An 18,045-nucleotide genomic window follows, 5' to 3' on the forward strand; every position below is an offset into this window, starting at 1 on the left:
CATCCCCAAGTCAAGCATGAGTACCTGCTGAGTTTAAGCATATCAATAAGCAAAGGAAAAGAAACTTACCAGGATTCCCCTAGTAACAATGAGCGAACCGAGAAGAGCCCAGCATGAAAATTGATGACCGCACCTAGAAAATTGTAGTCTGTAGAAGCATCCTCAGTGACGGACTAGGCCCAAGTCCCATGGAAGGGGGCACCAGAGAGGGTGAGAGCCCCGTCAGGCCTGGACCCTATCATACCATGAGGCACTGTCGGCGAGTCAGGTTGTTTGGGAATGCAGCCCTAATTGGTTGGTAAATTCTGTCCAAGGCTAAATACGGGTGAGAGACCGATAGCGAAAAAGCACTGCGAGGGAAAGCTGAAAAGGAATTTGAAAAGAGAGTTAAAGAGTGCTTGAAATTTTTGGGAGGGAGGTAGATGGAGGCTGGTGATGTGCCCTGATTGAATGCGGAACAGTGTGAGCCGGTCTGCCACTCAGTTCAGGGGACGTGCCAGCACGGGCTATCACGGTGGCACAAGCGTGACCTTTTGGTCACACAAATACTTTTGTTGTGGTGGTCGAGGAGCAAAGCACATGAGTTTATGGTGGGCTCTAAGGCACCTCTGCACTCGTGGTACTGGCTAGCAGGCTTTCCATCGAACCCATCTTGAAACACGGACCAAGGAGTCTAACATGTGTGCGAGTTGGTGGGTTGGGAAAACCTGCAAGGTGCAAGGAAGGTGACTAGCAAGATACCCTCTCATGGGGTGTACTACCGACCGACCCTAATCTTCTATGAAAGGTTGGAGTATGAGCACACCTGTTGGGACCCGAAGGATGGTGAACTATGCCTGAGCAGGGCGAAGCTAGAGGAAACTCTGGTGGAGGCCCGCAGCGATACTGACATGCAAATCGTTCATCTAACTTGGGTATAGGGGTGAAAGACTAATTGAACTATCTAGTAGCTAGTTTCCTCCGAAGTTTCCCTCAGGATAGCTGGAGCTCATGTGCAAGTTTTATCAGGTAAAAAAAATGATTAGAGGCATCAGGGACATAACGCCCTCGACCTATTCTCAAACTTTAAATAGGTAAGTCGGCACGGCTGCTCTATTGAGCTGTGCCATGGAATCGTGAGCTCCAAGTGGGCCATTTTTGGTAAGTAGAACTGGTGATGCGGGATGAACCAAAAGTTGAGTTACGGTGCCAAATTGCGTGCTAACCTAGATCGCACAAAGGGTGTTGGTTGATTAAGACAGCAGGACGGTGGTCATGGAAGTCAAAATTCACTAAGGAGTGTGTAACAACTCACCTGCCAAATCAACTAGCCCCAAAAATGGATGATGTTGAAGCACACAATCTATACTCGGCCATCAGGGCAAGTGCTAGGCTCTAATGAGTAGGAGGACATGGGGGTTGTTGCGAAACCTTAGGCGTGAGCCTGGGTGGACCGGCCCCCGGTGCAGATCTTGGTGGTAGTAGCAAATATTCAAATGAGAGCTTTGAAGACTGAAGTGGGGAAAGGTTCCATGTGAACAAAACTTGGACATGGGTTAGTCGATCCTAAGAGATGGGGAAACCTTGTTTCAAGGGCACACTTTGTGTGATCATCGAAAGGGAATCGGGTTAATATTCTCAAACCGAGATGTGGTGGCGGACGGCAATGTTAGGAAATTTGGAGACATCGACGGGGGCCCTGGGAAGAGTTAGTGACATGCATGAATGGATTAATGAGATTCCCACTGTCCCTATCTACTATCTAGTGAAACCATAGCCAAGGGAATGGGCTTGGCGGAATCAACGGGGAAAGAAGACCCTGTTGAGCTTGAATCTATTCTGACTTTGTGAAATTATTTGAGAGGTGTAGAATAAGTGGGAGCTTTCGGGCGCAAGTGAAATACCACTACTTTTAACGTTATTTTACTTATTTCATTAGGCAGAGATGGGGCAATGCCCTTGTTTTTGGCCTTAAGGTGCATCTAGGCATGCCGATCTGGGCAGAAGACATTGTCAGGTGGGGAGTTTGGCTAGGGTGGCACATCTGTTAAAAGATAACGCAGGTGTCCTAAGATGAGCTCAACAAGAATAGAAATCTTGTGTGGAACAAAAGGATAAAAGCTCATTTGATTTTTATTTTCAGTACGAATACAAACCATGAAAGTGTGGCCTATTGATCCTTTAGACTTTCAAAATTTGAAGCTAGAGGTGTCAGAAAAGTTACCACAGGGGTAATTGGCTTGTGGCAGCCAAGAATTCATAGCGATGTTGCTTTTTGATCTTTCGATGTCGGCTCATCCTATCATTATGAAGCAAAATTCACCAAGTGTTGGATTTTTCACCCACCAATAGGGAACGTGAGCTGGGTTTAGACCATCATGAGGCAGGTTAGTTTTACCCTATTGATGATCCGCGCCGCGATAGTAATTCAACTTAGTACGAGAGGAACTGTTGATTCACACATTTGGTCATTGCACTTGGTTGAAAAGCTAGTGGCGTGAAGCAACCGTGTGTCAAATTATGACTGAATGCCTCTAAGTCATAATCTATGCTAGATGTGGTGCATATCTCTCTCTGGCTACATCGCGAGCCGCAGTAGGGGTGCTCTTGCACTCCTAGGGGCCCATGTCATTGGCCATCTCTGATCGGTGCACCTCTGTCACCTCGATTTGTAAAACCTTTTTTCAACTCTGAGGTGGGTGGGGTTTGTAATTTGCGTGAGGGAAAGAAAATCTCCTAAGTGCCAAATTTTGGGTGGGTGGGGTTTGCAAGGATTTTTCTTGCGAGCTCGTAACAATTTCTCAGGTGCCAAATTCCCAGTGGGTGGGGTTTGCAATTTGTGCGAGTGCGGGAAAATCTTCCAAGTGCCAAATTTTGAGTGGGTGGGGTTTGCAACTTTTGCAAGGGCAGAAAAACTCTCCTAGGTGCCAAATTTCTGCTGGGGTGAAAAAATCTCCCAAGTGCAACATTCTAGGTGGGTGGGGTTTTTAAAAAATTCCCGCGAGGGTGAAAAAATCTCCCAAGTGCCAAATTCTCAGTGGGTGGGGTTTTCAATTTTCATGAGGGCGTAAAAATCTCGCAGGTGCCAAATTCCTGGCAGGTGGGGTTTGCAATTTCTGCCAGCGCAGAAAAATCTCCCGACTGCCAAATTCTCAGTGGGTGGGGTTTGCAATTTTTGCGAGGGCGTAAAAATCTCCCAGGTGCCAAATTCCTGGCGGGTGGGGTTTGCAATTTTTCGCTAGGGAAGAAAAATCTCCTGAGTGCCAAATTCCAGGCGGGAGGGAGTGGTTTTGTAGAAATTTCTGCTAGGGTAGAAAAATCTCCCGAGTGCCAAATTTCAGGCGAGTGGGGTTTTGTAAAACTTCCACGAGGGGGGAAAAAATCTCCCAAGTCCCAAATTCTGAGCTGGTGGGGTTTGCAATTTTTGGAAGGGCAGAAAAATCTCCCAAGTGCCAAATTCTTGGCAAGTGGGGTTTTGTGATTTCTGTGAGTGCAAAAAAGTCTTCCAAGTCCAAATTCCAGGCGGGTAGGGTTTCATAATTTCCAAGTGCCAAATTCTGAGCAGGTGGGGTTTGTAAATTCCGCGAGGGTGGAAAAATCTTCCAAGTCCAAATTTTGAGCGGGTGGGGTTTGTAAATATTTGTGAGGGCAAAAAAATCTTCCGACTGCAAATTCCTGGCGGGTCCCTAGGTTTTGTAATTTTCGCGAGGGCAGACGACTCATGGACGTGATCCAAAATCAGTCAACTTATTTTTTTGGTTAACGCCCAAAGTTTTGAACTCAAATCAAGTTGGCTACCCCGACTCGAATCGCCTCTGAATTTTTCACACAACCCATGTCACCGTGCTCGACTTGATTCTAAGTGCCTCGAGTCATGTACGTGGTCCAAAAGAGGTCAACTTTTTTTTATTGGGTTAATGCTTAAAGTTTTTAACTCAAACCGTGTCGGCAACCCCAACACGAATCGTCCCAACTACCCCAACCCCGACTTGAATCGCCTCGAGCCTTAACTACCTCCAATTTTTTTGCACAAATCATGTCACTGTGCTCGACATGATTCTAAGTGCGCCAAGTCATGTGCGTGATCCAAAGGCGGTCAACTCTTTTTTTGGGTTAACGCTCAAAGTTTTCAACCCAAATTATGTCGGCAACCCTGACTCGTATCGCCTCGAGCCTGAACCACCTCTAGTTTTTTCACAGGACTCATGTCATCATGCTCGACTTGGTGCCCTGAGTCATGTACGTGATCCAAAAGTGGTTAATTTCTTCCTTCTTTGGTTAACACCCAATGATTTCAACCCAAATCGTGTCACCAAGTCAACTCGCCTAGTCATTTTACCACCTTGCCCCAGCAAGTGTGCTTGCCAAGTTGCCCCACCAATTTTCTTTTTTAAGCTGACTCACCATGTTGGCTCACCAAGTCAGTTGTTCAAGTATGTTGCCAAGTCAACTCTTTAAGTTCACTCACCAGGTCAGCCCGCCCAACTCGCCTCTTTAAGTTTGCTCACCAGGTCAGCCCGCCCAAGTTGCATCAACGAGCTAACTTGCTGAGTCACCTCGTGAAGTTGACTCTCTAAGTGCGCTCACCAAGTTAGCTCACCAAGTTGACTCACCATCTCACCTCGATAAGTTGGCTTGCCGAGTTACCCCACCAAGTTGCCTCTTTAAGCCCGCTCACCGTGTCAGCTCGTGAGGTCGGCTCACCAAGTCGACTAATCAAGTAGGCCCACCAAGTCACCTCAAGGATAGCTCCTCACCATGAGTCACCTCACCATGTTGACTCAATGAGCCTCCTCAACATGTTGACTCTTTGAGCCCACTCACCAGGTCGCCTAACCAAGTTGACTTGAGTACGTTGCCAAGTTGACTCTTTAAGTTTGCTCACCAGGTCGACTTGCCAAGTTAGCTAACCATGTCATCTCAATGAACAAACTCACCAAGTCACCTCACCACGTTGGCTCTCAAATTCCACTTGTCAAGTCGCCCCACCAACTCGCACCGTTAGGCCCACTCACCACGTCGGTTCGCTAGGTTGGCTCCCCGTGTCAGCTTGCCAAGTTGACAATTCAAGCACACTCACCAAGTCTACCCCTAGGTCATCTCCCTAGGTCATCTCACAAGGTGGACTTGCAAAGTTTCCTTAATGAGTTGACTCTTCAAGTTTGCTTGCCAGGTTGACTCCCCGATTCGGCTAGCCAAGTCAGCTCACCAAGTTTGCTCACTAGGTCGCCTCCCTAGTTTGGCTCACCATGTCATCTAAATGAACTAACTCATCGAGACACCTCACCAATTTGGCTCTTTAATTCCACTCACCAAGTTAGACCACCAACTCGCCTCATTAAGCCCACTCACCATGTCAGCTCGCAAGGCCGGCAATTCTAGCGCGCTCACCAAGCTGACTCTTGCAGTTTTCTCACCAAGTGGGTTTCACCTTGCCAGGTCAACCCCACCAAGTTACCTCAATGAGTTGACTCTCTAAGTCCGCTCACCAAGTTAGCTCAAGCATAAGTGTCGAGAAGTTATTGCAAATTTTTGGTGGAAAAATATGCTAAAAATATTCACTCTCATTATTGGAGGCCTTAGAGTGCCCGAATGAGGTTCGAAAAATTGAGGGAAGGGTTATAATCGCATTCTTGAGCCTGTAGATCAGGAGCTGGCATTTCTGAAAAGTGGTTAGAATAGCCAATCAGAGCAATGATTCGTGAGTTATGGCCTTCGGAAGTTGGGCTACGGAAATTAATAAAATAATTTGATTAAGATGTATTAGGTAGACTTATGTGTATTGTCAGGGTCTTCCAGGCATAGGCATTAAGTCTGAGCATCTAGAACCTTCCCGGCTGGCACACAATTGCCTATTTAAGAAAGGCTCGAACATTGTCTAGGACAACTCTGGGTGATAGCTGGCAGCTTGTCTTGCAGACTGTTGCAGTGAAGGCACCCGTGTGGTTTAGCATATTGTGCTTATGAATTATGCAATTTCACTTTTGTAGTCCAAATGACAAGACCACATTTTTTTCTCGCATTTTCTATTATTTCTATGGTTCTGTTATAAGTTTATGGTATTAACGAGACCTTCTTGCATCACCTCACCAAGTCACGTCTTAAGCCTTGCTCACAATGTCAGGTTTCCAAGTCAGCTGAACAAGTCAACTATTCAAGAATGCTCACCAAGTCGACACTTTTAGTTCGCTCACAAGGTCTTCTTACATGGTCAACTCATTGAGTCACCCCACCAAGTCACCTCAATGAACTAACTCATCTAGTTGCCTCACCAAGTTGACCCTTTATGTCTGCTCACCAAGTCAGCTCATCAAGTTGCCTCTCCTTAGGGCTGGCAACCAAGGGTTGGATAGCTTCGCTCACCAGGTCGCCTCACAAAGTGGGGTCGCCAGGTCACCCCACAAAGTAGCCTCAACAAGTTGACTCTTTCAATTTGCTCGACAAGTTGGCTCACCAAGTTGGCCTACCATCTCACCTCGCCAACTTTCCCAACCAAGTTTCCTTTTTAAGCTCGCTCACCAATTCGACTCACCAGCTCAGCTCCCTAGGTCGGCGCACCAAGTGCTCTCACCAAGTCAAATCTTTAATTTCTATCGTCAAGTCACCACACGAGGTCGGCGCACCAAGTCAACTCTTTAAGTCTGTTCATCAAGCCACCCCAGAAGGTCGGCACACCAAGTACTCCCACCAAGTTGACTCTTTAAGTCTATTCACGAAGTCACCCAACTAGGTCGGCCCACCAAGTACTCTCACCATGTCAACTCTTTAGGTCCATTCATCAAGTCACCACACAAAGTCAACCCTTTAAGTTCGTTCATCAAGTCACCAAACTAACTCGACTCTTTAAGTCCTTTCATCAAGTCACCCCACCAAGCCAACTGTTTAAGTCCATTCATCAAGTCACCAGAACAAGTACTCTCACCAAGTCGACTCTATAAGTCCGTTCATCAAGTCACCCCACTAGGTCAGCCCACCAAGTACTCCCACCAAGTTGACTCTTTAAGTCATTTTCATCTGTTCACCCCACCAAGTACTCTCACCAAGTCAACTCTTTAGGTCCGTTCATCAAGTTGACCCTTTAAGTCCATTCATCAAGTCGCCCCACCAAGTACTCTCACCAAGTTCACTCTTTAAGTCCTTTCATCAAGTCACCATACCAAGTCAACTCTTCAAGTCTGTTCATCAAGTCACTAGAACAAGTACTCTAAACAAGTCGACTCTTTAAGTCTTTCCATAAAGTCACCCCACTAGGTCGGCCCACCAAGTACTCCCACCAAGTCGACTCTTTAAGTCTGTTCATCAGTTCACCCCACCAAGTACTCTCACAAAGTTGAATCTTTAAGTCTTCCCATCAAGTCGAGCCATCGAGTACTCTCACCAAGTCGACTCTTTGAGTTCGTTCATCAAGTCGCCCCACCAAGTACTGTAACCAAGTCGATTCTTCAAGTGCGTTCATCAAGTCACCCCACCAAGTACTCTCACCAAGTCAACTCTTCAAGTCCTTTCATCAAGTCACCCCACCAAGTACTCTCACCAAGTCAACCCTTTAGGTCTGTTCATAGAGTCACCCCACCAAGTTGCCCCTTCAAGTGCATTCATCAAGTCACCCCACCAAGTTGACTCTTTAAGTTCATTCATTAGGTCACTGCGCCAGGTTAGCCCACAAATTACTCTCACCAAGTTGACTCTTTAAGTTCATTCATCAAGTCACCCCGCCAAGCCGACCCAATAAGTCGACTCTTTAAGTTTGTTCATGAAGTCACTCTACCATGTCGGCCCACCAAGTCAACTCTTTAAGTTTGTTCATCAAGTCACCCTGCCAGGTCAGCCCACCAACTACTCTCACCAAGTCGACTCTTTAAGTTTGCTCACCAAGTCACCCCGCCAAGTCGGCCCACAAAGTACTCTTACCATGTCGACTCTTTAGGTTTGTTCATCAGGTCACCCCACCAAGTACTCTCACCAAGTCAACTCCTTAAGTTCCTTCATCAAGTCCCTCCGCCAGGTCAGCCCACCAAGTACTCTCACCAAGTCGACCCTTTAAGTCTGGTCATCAAGTCACTCCGCCAGGTCGGCCCACCAAGTACTCTCACAAATTTGACTCTTTAGGTTCATTCATCAATTCACCCTGCCAGCTCGACCCACCAAGTTCTCTCACCAAGTCAACTCTTTAAATTCATTCATCAAGTCTCCCCACCAGTTTGACCCACCAAGTACTCTCACAAAGTCGACTCTCTGAGTTCATTCATCAAGTCACCCTACCAGGTCAGCCCACCAAGTACTCTCACAAAGTCACCTCGCTACTTCGACCCACGAAGTTGACTCTTTAAGTTTGTTCATCAAGTCACATATCCAAGTCGGCCCACCAAGTCGACTCTTTAAGTTTGTTCATCAGGTAACGTGACCAGGTTAGCCCATCGAGTACTCTCACCAAGTTGATTCTTTAGGTTTGTTCATCAAGACACCCGTCCAGGTCATCCCACCAAGTCACCAAGTACTATCACCAAGTTGACTCTCTAAGTTTGTTCATCAAGTCACCCCACCAGGTCGGCCCACCAAGTCGACTCTTTAAGTTTGTTCATCAAGTCACCCCACCAAGTACTCTAACCAAGTCAATTCTCTAAGTGCGTTAATCAAGTCACCCGACCAAGTACTCTCACTAAGTTGACTCTTTAACTATGTTCATCAAGTCACCCCACCAAGTACTCTCACCAGGTCAACTCTTTAGGTCCATTCATCAAGTCACCCACCCAAGTCGACCCTTCAAGTGCATTCATCAAGTCACCCCACCTAGTACTCTCACCAATTTGACTCTTTAAGTCTATTCATCAAGTCACCCCACCAAGTACTCTCACCAAGTCAACTCTTTAGGACTATTCATCAAGTCACCCTGCCAAGTCAACCCTTGAAGTCTTTTCATTAAGTCACCCCACCAAGTACTCTCACCAAGCTGACTCTTTAAGTCTGTTCAGGAAGTCACCCAACCAGGTCGACCCACCAAGTACTCTCTAAGTCTGTTCATCAAGTCACCCCACCAAGTACTCTAACCAACTCAACTCTTTAGGTCCGTTCATCAAGTCACCCTGCAAAGTTTACCCTTTAAGTTCGTTCATCAAGTCACCCCATCAAGTCGACTCTTTAAGTCCTTTCATCAAGTCACCCCACCAAGCTGACTCTTCAAGTCCATTCATCATGTCACCAGAAAAAGTACACTCACCAAGTTGACTCTATAAGTCTGTTCATCAAGTCACCCCACCAGGTCGGCCCACCAAGTAATCCCACCAAGTTGACTCTTTAAGTCCATTCATCAGTTCACCCTACCAAGCACTCTCACCAAGTCAACTCTTTAGGTCTGTTCATCAAGTCACCCCGCCAAGTCGACCCTTTAAGTTCGTTCATCAAGTTGCCCCACCAAGTACTCTCATGAAGTCGACTCCTCAAGTCCTTTCATCAAGTCACCAGAACAAGCACTCTAACCAAGTCGACTCTTTAAGTTCGTTCATCAAGTCACCCCACTAGGTCAGCCCACCAAGTACTCCCACCAAGTCGACTCTTTAAGTCCGTTCATCAGTTCACCCCACCAAGTACTCTCACCAAGTTGACTCTTTAAGTCTGGTCATGAAGTTGAGCCACCAAGTACTCTCACCAAGTCGACTCTTTGAGTTCGTTCATCAAGTCACCCTACCAAGTACTCTAACCAAGTCAATTCTTCAAGTGCATTCATCAAGTCACCCCACCGAGTACTTTCACCAAGTCGACTCTTTAAGTCCTTTCATCAAGTCACCCCACCAAGTTGACTGTTGAAGTCTATTCATCAAGTCACAAAAACAAGTACTCTCAACAAGTCGACTCTTTGAGTCCATTCATCAAGCCACCCCACCAAGTGCTCTCACCAGGTCAACTCTTTAGGACCGTTCACCAAGTCACCCCGCCAAGTTGACCCTTTAAGTTCTTGCATCAAGTCACCCCACCAAGTACTCTCACCAAGTCAACTCTTTAAGTCCTTTCATCAAGTCACCCCACCAAGTCGACTCTTTAAGTCCATTCATCAAGTCACCAGAACAAGTACAAGTACTCTTACCAAGTCGACTCTTTATGTCTGTTCATCAAGTCACCCCACTAGTTCAACCAACCAAGTACTCCCACCAAGTCGATTCTTTAAGTTCGTTCATCAGTTCACCCTGCAAAGTACTCTCACCAAGTGGACTCTTTAAGTCTGCTCATCAAGTTGAGCCACCAAGTACTCTTAGCAAGTCAACTCTTTGAGTCCGTTCATGAATTCACCCCACCAAGTACTCTAACCAAGTCGATTCTTCAAGTGTGCTCATCAAGTCACCCCACCAAGTACTCTCACCAAGTTGACTCTTTAAGTCTATTCATCAAGTCACCCCACCAAGTACTCTCACCAAGTAAACTCTTTAGGTCTATTCATAGAGTCACCCCACCAAGTCGCCCCTTCAAGTGCGTTCAAGTCACCCCACCAAGTCGACTCTTTAAGTTCATTCATCAAGTCACCCCGTCAGGTCAGCCCACAAATTACTCTCACCAAGTTTGTTCATGAAGTCACTCTGCCAAGTCGGCCCACCAAGTCGACTCTTCAAGTTCGTTGATCAAGTCACCCCGCTAGGTCAGCCCACCAAGTACTCTCAACAAGTCGACTCTTTAAGTTTTCTCACCAAGTCACCCTGCCAGGTCAGCCCACCAAGTACGCTCACCATGTCGACTCTTTAGGATCGTTCATTAGGTCACCCGACCAAGTACTCTCACCAAGTTGACTCTTTAAGTTCATTCATCAAGTCGCTCCACCAGGTCGGCCCGCCAAGTACTCTCACCAAGTTGACCCTTTAAGTTTGGTCATCAAGTCACCTCACCAGGTCGGCCCGCCAAGTACTCTCACAAAGTTGACTCTTTAGGTTTGTTCATCAATTCACCTAACCAGCTCGGCCCACCAAGTTCTCTCACCAAGTCGACTCTTTAAGTTTGTTCATCGAGTCACCCCACTAGTTCGACTGACCAAGTACTCTCAAAAAGTTGACTCTCTAAGTTCATTCATCAAGTCACCTTGCCGAGTCAACCCACCAAGTACTCTCACCAAGTCAGCCCGCTAGTTTGACCCACTAATTCGACTCTTTAAGTTCGTTCATCAAGTCACCCAACCAAGTCGGCCCACCAAGTTGACTCTTTAAGTTTGTTCATCAAGTCACGTGACCAGGTCAGCCCACTAAGTACTCTCACCAAGTTGACTCTTTAAGTTTGTTCATCAAGTCACCCAGCTAGGTCCGCCCACCAAGTCACCAAGTACTCTCACCAAGTTGACTCTCTAAGTTTGTTCATCAAGTCACCCGTCCAGGTCAGTCCACCAAGTCGACTCTTTAAGTTCGTTCATCAAGTCACCCCACCAAGTACTCTAACCTAGTTTATTCTTCAAGTACATTCATCAAGTCACTCGACTAAGTACTCTCACCAAGTTGACTCTTTAACTATGTTCATCAAGTCACCCCACCAAGTCAAACCTTCAAGTGCGTTCATCAAGTCACTCCACCAAGTACTCTCACCAATTCGACTCTTTAAGTCTGTTCATCAAGTCACCCCACCAAGTACTCTCACCAAGTCAACTCTTTAGGACCGTTCATCAAGTCACCCTGCCAAGTTGACCCTTCAAGTCCATTCATCAAGTCACCCCACCAAGTACTCTCACCAAGTCGACTCTTTAAGTCCGTTCACAAAGTCACCCAACTAGGTTTGCCCACCAAGTACTCTCACCAAGTCGACTCTCTAAGTTTTTTCATCAGGTCACCCCACCAAGTACTCTCACCAAGTCAACTCTTTAGGTCCGTTCATCAAGTCACCCCGCAAAGTTGACTCTTTAAGTTGGTTCATCAAGTTACCCCACCAAGTTGACTCTTTAAGTCCTTTGATCAAGTCACCGCACCAAGCTGACTCTTTAAGTCCGTTCATCAAGTCACCAGAACAAGTACTGTCACCAAGTCAACTCTATAAGTCCGTTCATCAAGTCACCCCACTCGGTCTGCCCACCAACTACTCCCACCAAGTCGACTCTTTACGTTCGTTCATCAGTTCACCCTACCAAGTACTCTCTACAAGTCAACTCTTTAGGTTCATTCATCAAGACACCCTGCCAAGTTGACCCTTTAAGTCCGTTCATCAAGTTGCCCCACCAAGTACTCTCACCAAGTCAACTCTTTAAGTCCTTTCATCAAGTCACCCCACCAAGTCATCTCTTCAAGTCTGTTCATCAAGTCACTAGAACAAGTACTCTAACCAAGTTGACTATTTAAGTCTGTTCATCAAGTCACCCCACCAGGTCAGCCCACCAGGTACTCCCACCAAGTCGACCCTTTAAGTCCATTCATGAGTTCACCCCGCCAAGTACTCTCACCAAGTTGACTCTTTAAGTCTGCTCATGAAGTCGAGCCACCAAGTACTCTCACCAAGTCAACTCTTTGAGTCCATTCATCAAGTCACCCCACCAAGTACTCTAACCAAGTCGATTCTTCAAGTGCGTTCATCAAGTCACCCCACCAAGTACTCTCACCAAGTTGACTCTTTAAATCCTTTCATCAATTCACCCCACCAAGTTGACTGTTTAAGTCCGTTCATCAAGTCACCAGAGCAAGTGCTCTCACCAAGTTGACTCTTTATGTCCCTTCATCAAGTCACCCCACCAGGTTAGCCCACCAAGTACTCCCACCAAGTCGATTCTTTAAGTTCGTTCATCACTTCACCCTGCCAAGTACTCTCAGTAAGTGGACTCTTTAAGTTTTCTCATCAAGTCAAGCCACCGAGTACTCTCAGCAAGTTGACTCTTTGAGTTCATTCATCAAGTCACCCCACCAAGTACTCTAACCAAGTTGATTCTTAAGGTGCACTCATCAAGTCACCCCACCAAGTACTCTCACCAAGTCAACTCTTTAAGTCTGTTCATCAAGTCACCCCACCAAGTACTCTCACCAAGTCAACTCTTTAGGTCTGTTCATAAAGTTACCCCTCAAAGTCGATCCTTTGAGTGCATTCATCAAGTCACCCCACCAAGTTGACTCTTCAAGTTCATTCATCAAGTCACCCCACCAGGTCAGCCCACAAATTACTCTCACCAAGTTGACTCTTTAAGTTCATTCATCAAGTCACCTCGCTAGGTCGGCCCACCAAGTGGGCTCTTTAAGTTCATTCATGAAGTCACTCTACCAAGTTGGCCCACAGAGTTGACTCTTTAAGTTCATTCATTAAGTCACCCCACCATGTTAGCCCACCAAGTACTCTCAGCAAGTCGACTCTTTGAGTTTGTTCATCAAGTCACCCTGCCAGGTCGGCCCACCAAGTCGACTCTTTAAGTTCGTTCATCAAGTCACCCTACCAGGTCGGCCCACCAAGTTGACTCTTTAGGTTTGCTCATCAAGTCACCCCACCAAGTACTCTCACCAAGTCGACTCTTTAAGTTTGTTCATCAAATCGCCCCGCTATGTCTGCCCACCAAGTACTTTCACCAAGTCGACTCTTTGGGTTCATTCATCAAGTCACCCCGCTAGGTCAGACCACCAAGTGGACTCTTTAAGTTTGTTCATCAAGTCACCTAGCCAGGTAAGTCCACCAAGTCACCATGTACTCTCACCAAGTTGACTCTCTAAGTTCGTTCATCAAGTCACCCTACTAGGTCGGCCCACCAAGTTGACTCTTTAAGTTTTTTCATCAAGTCACCCAACCAAGTACTCTAACAGAGTCGATTCTTCAAGTGCGTTCATCAAGTCACCCAACCAAGTACTCTCACCAAGTTGACTCTTTAACTATGTTCATCAAGTCATCCCACCAAGCACTCTCACCAATTCGACTCTTGACGTCTATTCATCAAGTCACCCCACCAAGTACTCTCACCAATTTAACTCTTTAGGATCGTTCATCAAGTTACCCCGCCAAGTCAACCCTTGAAGTCCGTTCATCAAGTCAACCCACCAAGTACTCTCACCATGTCGACTCTGTAAGTCCGTTCACGAAATCACCCAACCAAGTCGGCCCACCAAGTACTCTCACCAAGTCAACTCTTTAGGTTCGTTCATCAAGTCACCCTGCAAAGTCAATCCTTTAAGTTCATTCATCAAGTCACCCCACCAAGTTGACTCTTTAAGTCCTTTCATCAAGTCACCCCACCAAGCCGACTCTTTAAGTCTGTTCATCGAGTCACCAGAACAAGTACTCTCACCAAGTCGACTCTATAAGTCTGTTCATCAAGTCACCCCACTAGGTTGGCCCACCAACTACTCCCACCATGTCAACTCTTTAAGTCCGGTCATCAGTTCACCCCACCAAGTACTCTCACCAAGTCAACTCTTTAGGTTAGTTCATCAAGTTGTCCCACAAAGTACTCTCACCAAGTTGACTCTTTAAGTCCTTTCATCTAGTCACCCTACCAAGTCAACTTTTCAAGTCTGTTCATCAAGTCACCAGAACAAGTACTCTAACCAAATTGACTCTTTAAGTCCGTTCATCAAGTCACCCCACCAGGTCAGCCTACCAAGTACTCCCACCAAGTCGACTCTTTAAGTCCATTCATCAGGTCACTCTACCAAGTACTCTCACCAAGTTGACTCTTTAAGTCTTCTCATCAAGTCGAGCCACCAAGTACTCTCACCAAGTCGACTCTTTGAGTCCGTTCATCAAGTCACCCCACCAAGTACTCTAACCAAGTTGATTCTTCAAGTGCGTTCATCAAGTCACCCAACCAAGTACTCTCACCAAGTTGACTCTTTAAGTCCTTTCATCAAGTCACCCCACCAAGTCGACTGTTTAAGTCCGTTCATCAAGTCACCAGAACAAGTACTCTCACCAAGTTGACTCTTTATGTCCTTTCATCAAGTCACCCCACCAGGTCAGCCCACCAAGTACTCCCACCAAGTTAACTCTTTAAGTTCATTCATCACTTCACCCTACCAAGTACTCTCACCAAGTGGACTCTTTGAGTATACTCATCAAGTCGAGCCACCAAGTACTCTCACCAAGTTGACTCTTTTGGTCCATTCATCAAGTCACCCCACCAAGTTCTCTCACCAAGTCAAATCTTTAGGTCTATTCATCAAGCCACCCTTTAAGTTCTTTTATCAAGTCACCCCGCCAGGTCAGCCCACCAACTACTCTCACCAAGTTGACTTTAATTTTTCTCACCAAGTCACCTCACTAGGTCGGCCCACCAAGTACTCTAACCAAGTTGACTCTTTAGGTTTGTTCATCAAGTCACCCTACCAAGTACTCTAACCAAGTCAACTCTTTAAGTTTGTTCATCAAGTCGCTCTACCAAGTCAGCCCGCCAAGTACTCTCACCAAGTCACCCCGCTAGGTCGGCCAACCAAGTACTCTCACAAAGTCGACTCTTTAGGTTCGTTCATCAATTCAGCCTGCCAGCTCAGCCCACCAAGTTCTCTCACTAAGTTGACTCTTTAAGTTTGTTCATCAAATCACCCCGCCAGTTCGACCCACCAAGTAATCTCACAAAGTCGACTCTCTAAGTTTGTTCATCAGGTCACCCTGCCGGGTCAGGCCACCAAGTACTCTCACCAAGTCACCCTGCTAGTTTAACCCACCAAGTCGACTCTTTAAGTTCATTCATCAAGTCACCCAGCCAAGTCGGACCACCAAGTTGACTCTTTAAGTTCATTCATCAAGTCATGTGACTAGGTCCGCCCACCGAGTACTCTCACCAAGTCGACTCTTTAAGTTTGTTCATCAAGTCACCCCGCCAGGTCAGCCCACCAAGTACTCTCACCAAGTGGACTCTTCAAGTTTTTTCATCAAGTCACCCTGCCAGGTTGGCCCACCAAGTCGACTCTTTAAGTTCATTCATCAAGTCACCCTGCCAAGTCGGCCCACCAAGTCGACTCTTTAGGTTCATTCGTCAAGTCACCCCACCAAGTACTCTCACCAAGTCGACTCTTTAAGTTCACTCATCAAATCACCCCACTATGTCTACCCACCAAGTACTCTAACCAAGTCAACTCTTTAGGTTCATTCATCAAGTCACCCCACTAGGTTGGCACACCAAGTGGACTCTTTAAGTTCGTTCATCAAGTCACCCGGCTAGGTCAGCCCACCAAGTCACCAAGTACTCTCACCAGGTCGACTCTCTAAGTTCGTTCATGAAGTCACCTCGCCAGGTCAGCCCACCAAGTCGACTCTTTAAGTTCATTCATCCAGTCACCCCACCAAGTACTCTAACCAAGTCAATTCTTCTAGTGCGTTCATCTAGTCACCTAACCAAGTACTCTCACCAAGTTGACTCTTTAATTCCTTTCATCAAGTCACCCCACCAAGTCGACTCTTGAAGTCCATTCATCAAGTCACCAGAACAAGTACAAGTACTCTCACCAAGTCAACTCTTTATGTTCATTCATCAAGTCACCCCACCAGTTTGGCCAACCAAGCACTCCCACCAAGTCGATTCTTTAAGTCCATTCATTAGTTAACCCCACCAAGTACTCTCACCAAGTGGACTCTTTAAGTCTGCTCATCAAGTTGAGCCACCAAGTACTCTGAGCAAGTCGACTCTTTGAGTCTGTTCATCAAGTCACCCCACCAAGTACTCTAACCAAGTTGATTCTTCAAGTACGCTCATCAAGTCAAGCCACCAAGTACTCTCACCAAGTCGACTCTTTGAGTCTATTAATCAAGTCACCCCACCAAGTGCTCTCACCAAGTTAACTCTTTAGGTCCATTCATAGAGTCACCCCACTAAGTCGACCCTTCAAGTGCATTCATCAAGTCACCCCACCAAGTTGACTCTTCAGGTTAATTCATCAAGTCACCCTGCCAGGTTAGCCCAAAAATAACTCTCACCAAGTCGACTCTTTAAGTTCATTAAGCAAGTCACCTCGCCAGGTTGACCCACCAAGTGGACTCTTTAAGTTCGTTCATGAAGTCACTCTGCCAAGTTGGCCCACCAAGTCAACTCTTTAAGTTCGTTCATCAAGTCACCCTGCCAAGTTAGCCCACCAAGTACTCTCACCAAGTTGACTCTTTAAGTTTTCTCATCAAGTCACCCCCCCAGGTCGGCCCACCAAGTACTCTCACCAGGTCAACTCTTTAGGTTTGTTCATCAAGTCACCCCACCAAGTACTCTCACAAAGTCGACTCTCTAAGTTCGTTCATCAAGTCACTTCGCTAGGTCAGCCCACCAAGTACTCTCACCAAGTCGACCCTTTAAGTTTGGTCATCAAGTCACCCTGCCAGGTCGGCCCACCAAGTACTCTCAGAAAGTTGACTCTTTAGGTTCATTCATCAATTTACCCCACCAGCTCAGCCCACGAAGTTCTCTCACCAAGTTGACTCTTTAAGTTCGTTCATCAAGTCACCCCGCTAGTTCGACCCACCAAGCACTCTCGCAAAGTTGACTCTCTAAGTTCGTTCATCGAGTCACCCTACCAGGTCAGCCCACCAAGTACTCTCACCAAGTCACCCCACTAGTTTGACCCACCAAGTCAACTCTTTAAGTCTGTTCATCAAGTCACCTGGCCAAGTTGGCCCACCAAGTAGACTCTTTATGTTTGTTCATCAAGTCACATGACCAGGTCAGCCCACCAAGTACTCTCACCAAGTCGACACTTTTAGTTCGTAAAATGGGTACCTGAGCCATTCTACTTGAGTCATAATTCTCAAATCGGGTAGCTTCCGATATAAAATGGTCGTCAAGCCATTCTAGTTGGTCTCCAAAAATTGATCAATTCACCCCCCTGACTGATGCAATCAAATCGCCTAACCAATGCCAATCTTTGTCTCCGTTGACAACCTCATCAAAAATGGGGTCATGGATGGCTATTCGGTCACATTTTTCATTGAATTGGGTTTTAAGGTACTTGTGCACTAAATGTACATTTCTGATGTAGAGTAAGCCTTGCACTAATAGCTTATATAGTGGAGGTAGTGTGCTTCAAAAATGGTGGGAAGGCCAGCCTGGCCGAGCCATGCTGGCCGACCTGATCTGGCCGAGCCATTCTAGCCGAGCCATGCTGGCTAAGCCGATCTAGGTGAGCCATTCTGGCTGACCCGATCTAGGTGAGCCATGCT

The 18,045-nt window shown here is 46.6% G+C and overlaps 2 pseudogenes; one reads left to right on the forward strand and one right to left on the reverse strand.

Moving 5' to 3' along the window:
• On the forward strand, positions 1-2,680 carry LOC149578908 (25S ribosomal RNA; annotated as a pseudogene).
• The window catches only part of LOC149578909 (uncharacterized), a 27,487-nt pseudogene continuing 11,255 nt past the window's right edge, over positions 1,814-18,045 (reverse strand).

This window comes from Cupressus sempervirens, chromosome 1 (assembly GCF_028749045.1).
Source record: "Cupressus sempervirens isolate cs-2001-9-10 chromosome 1, ASM2874904v1, whole genome shotgun sequence".
NCBI lineage: Eukaryota > Viridiplantae > Streptophyta > Pinopsida > Cupressales > Cupressaceae > Cupressus > Cupressus sempervirens.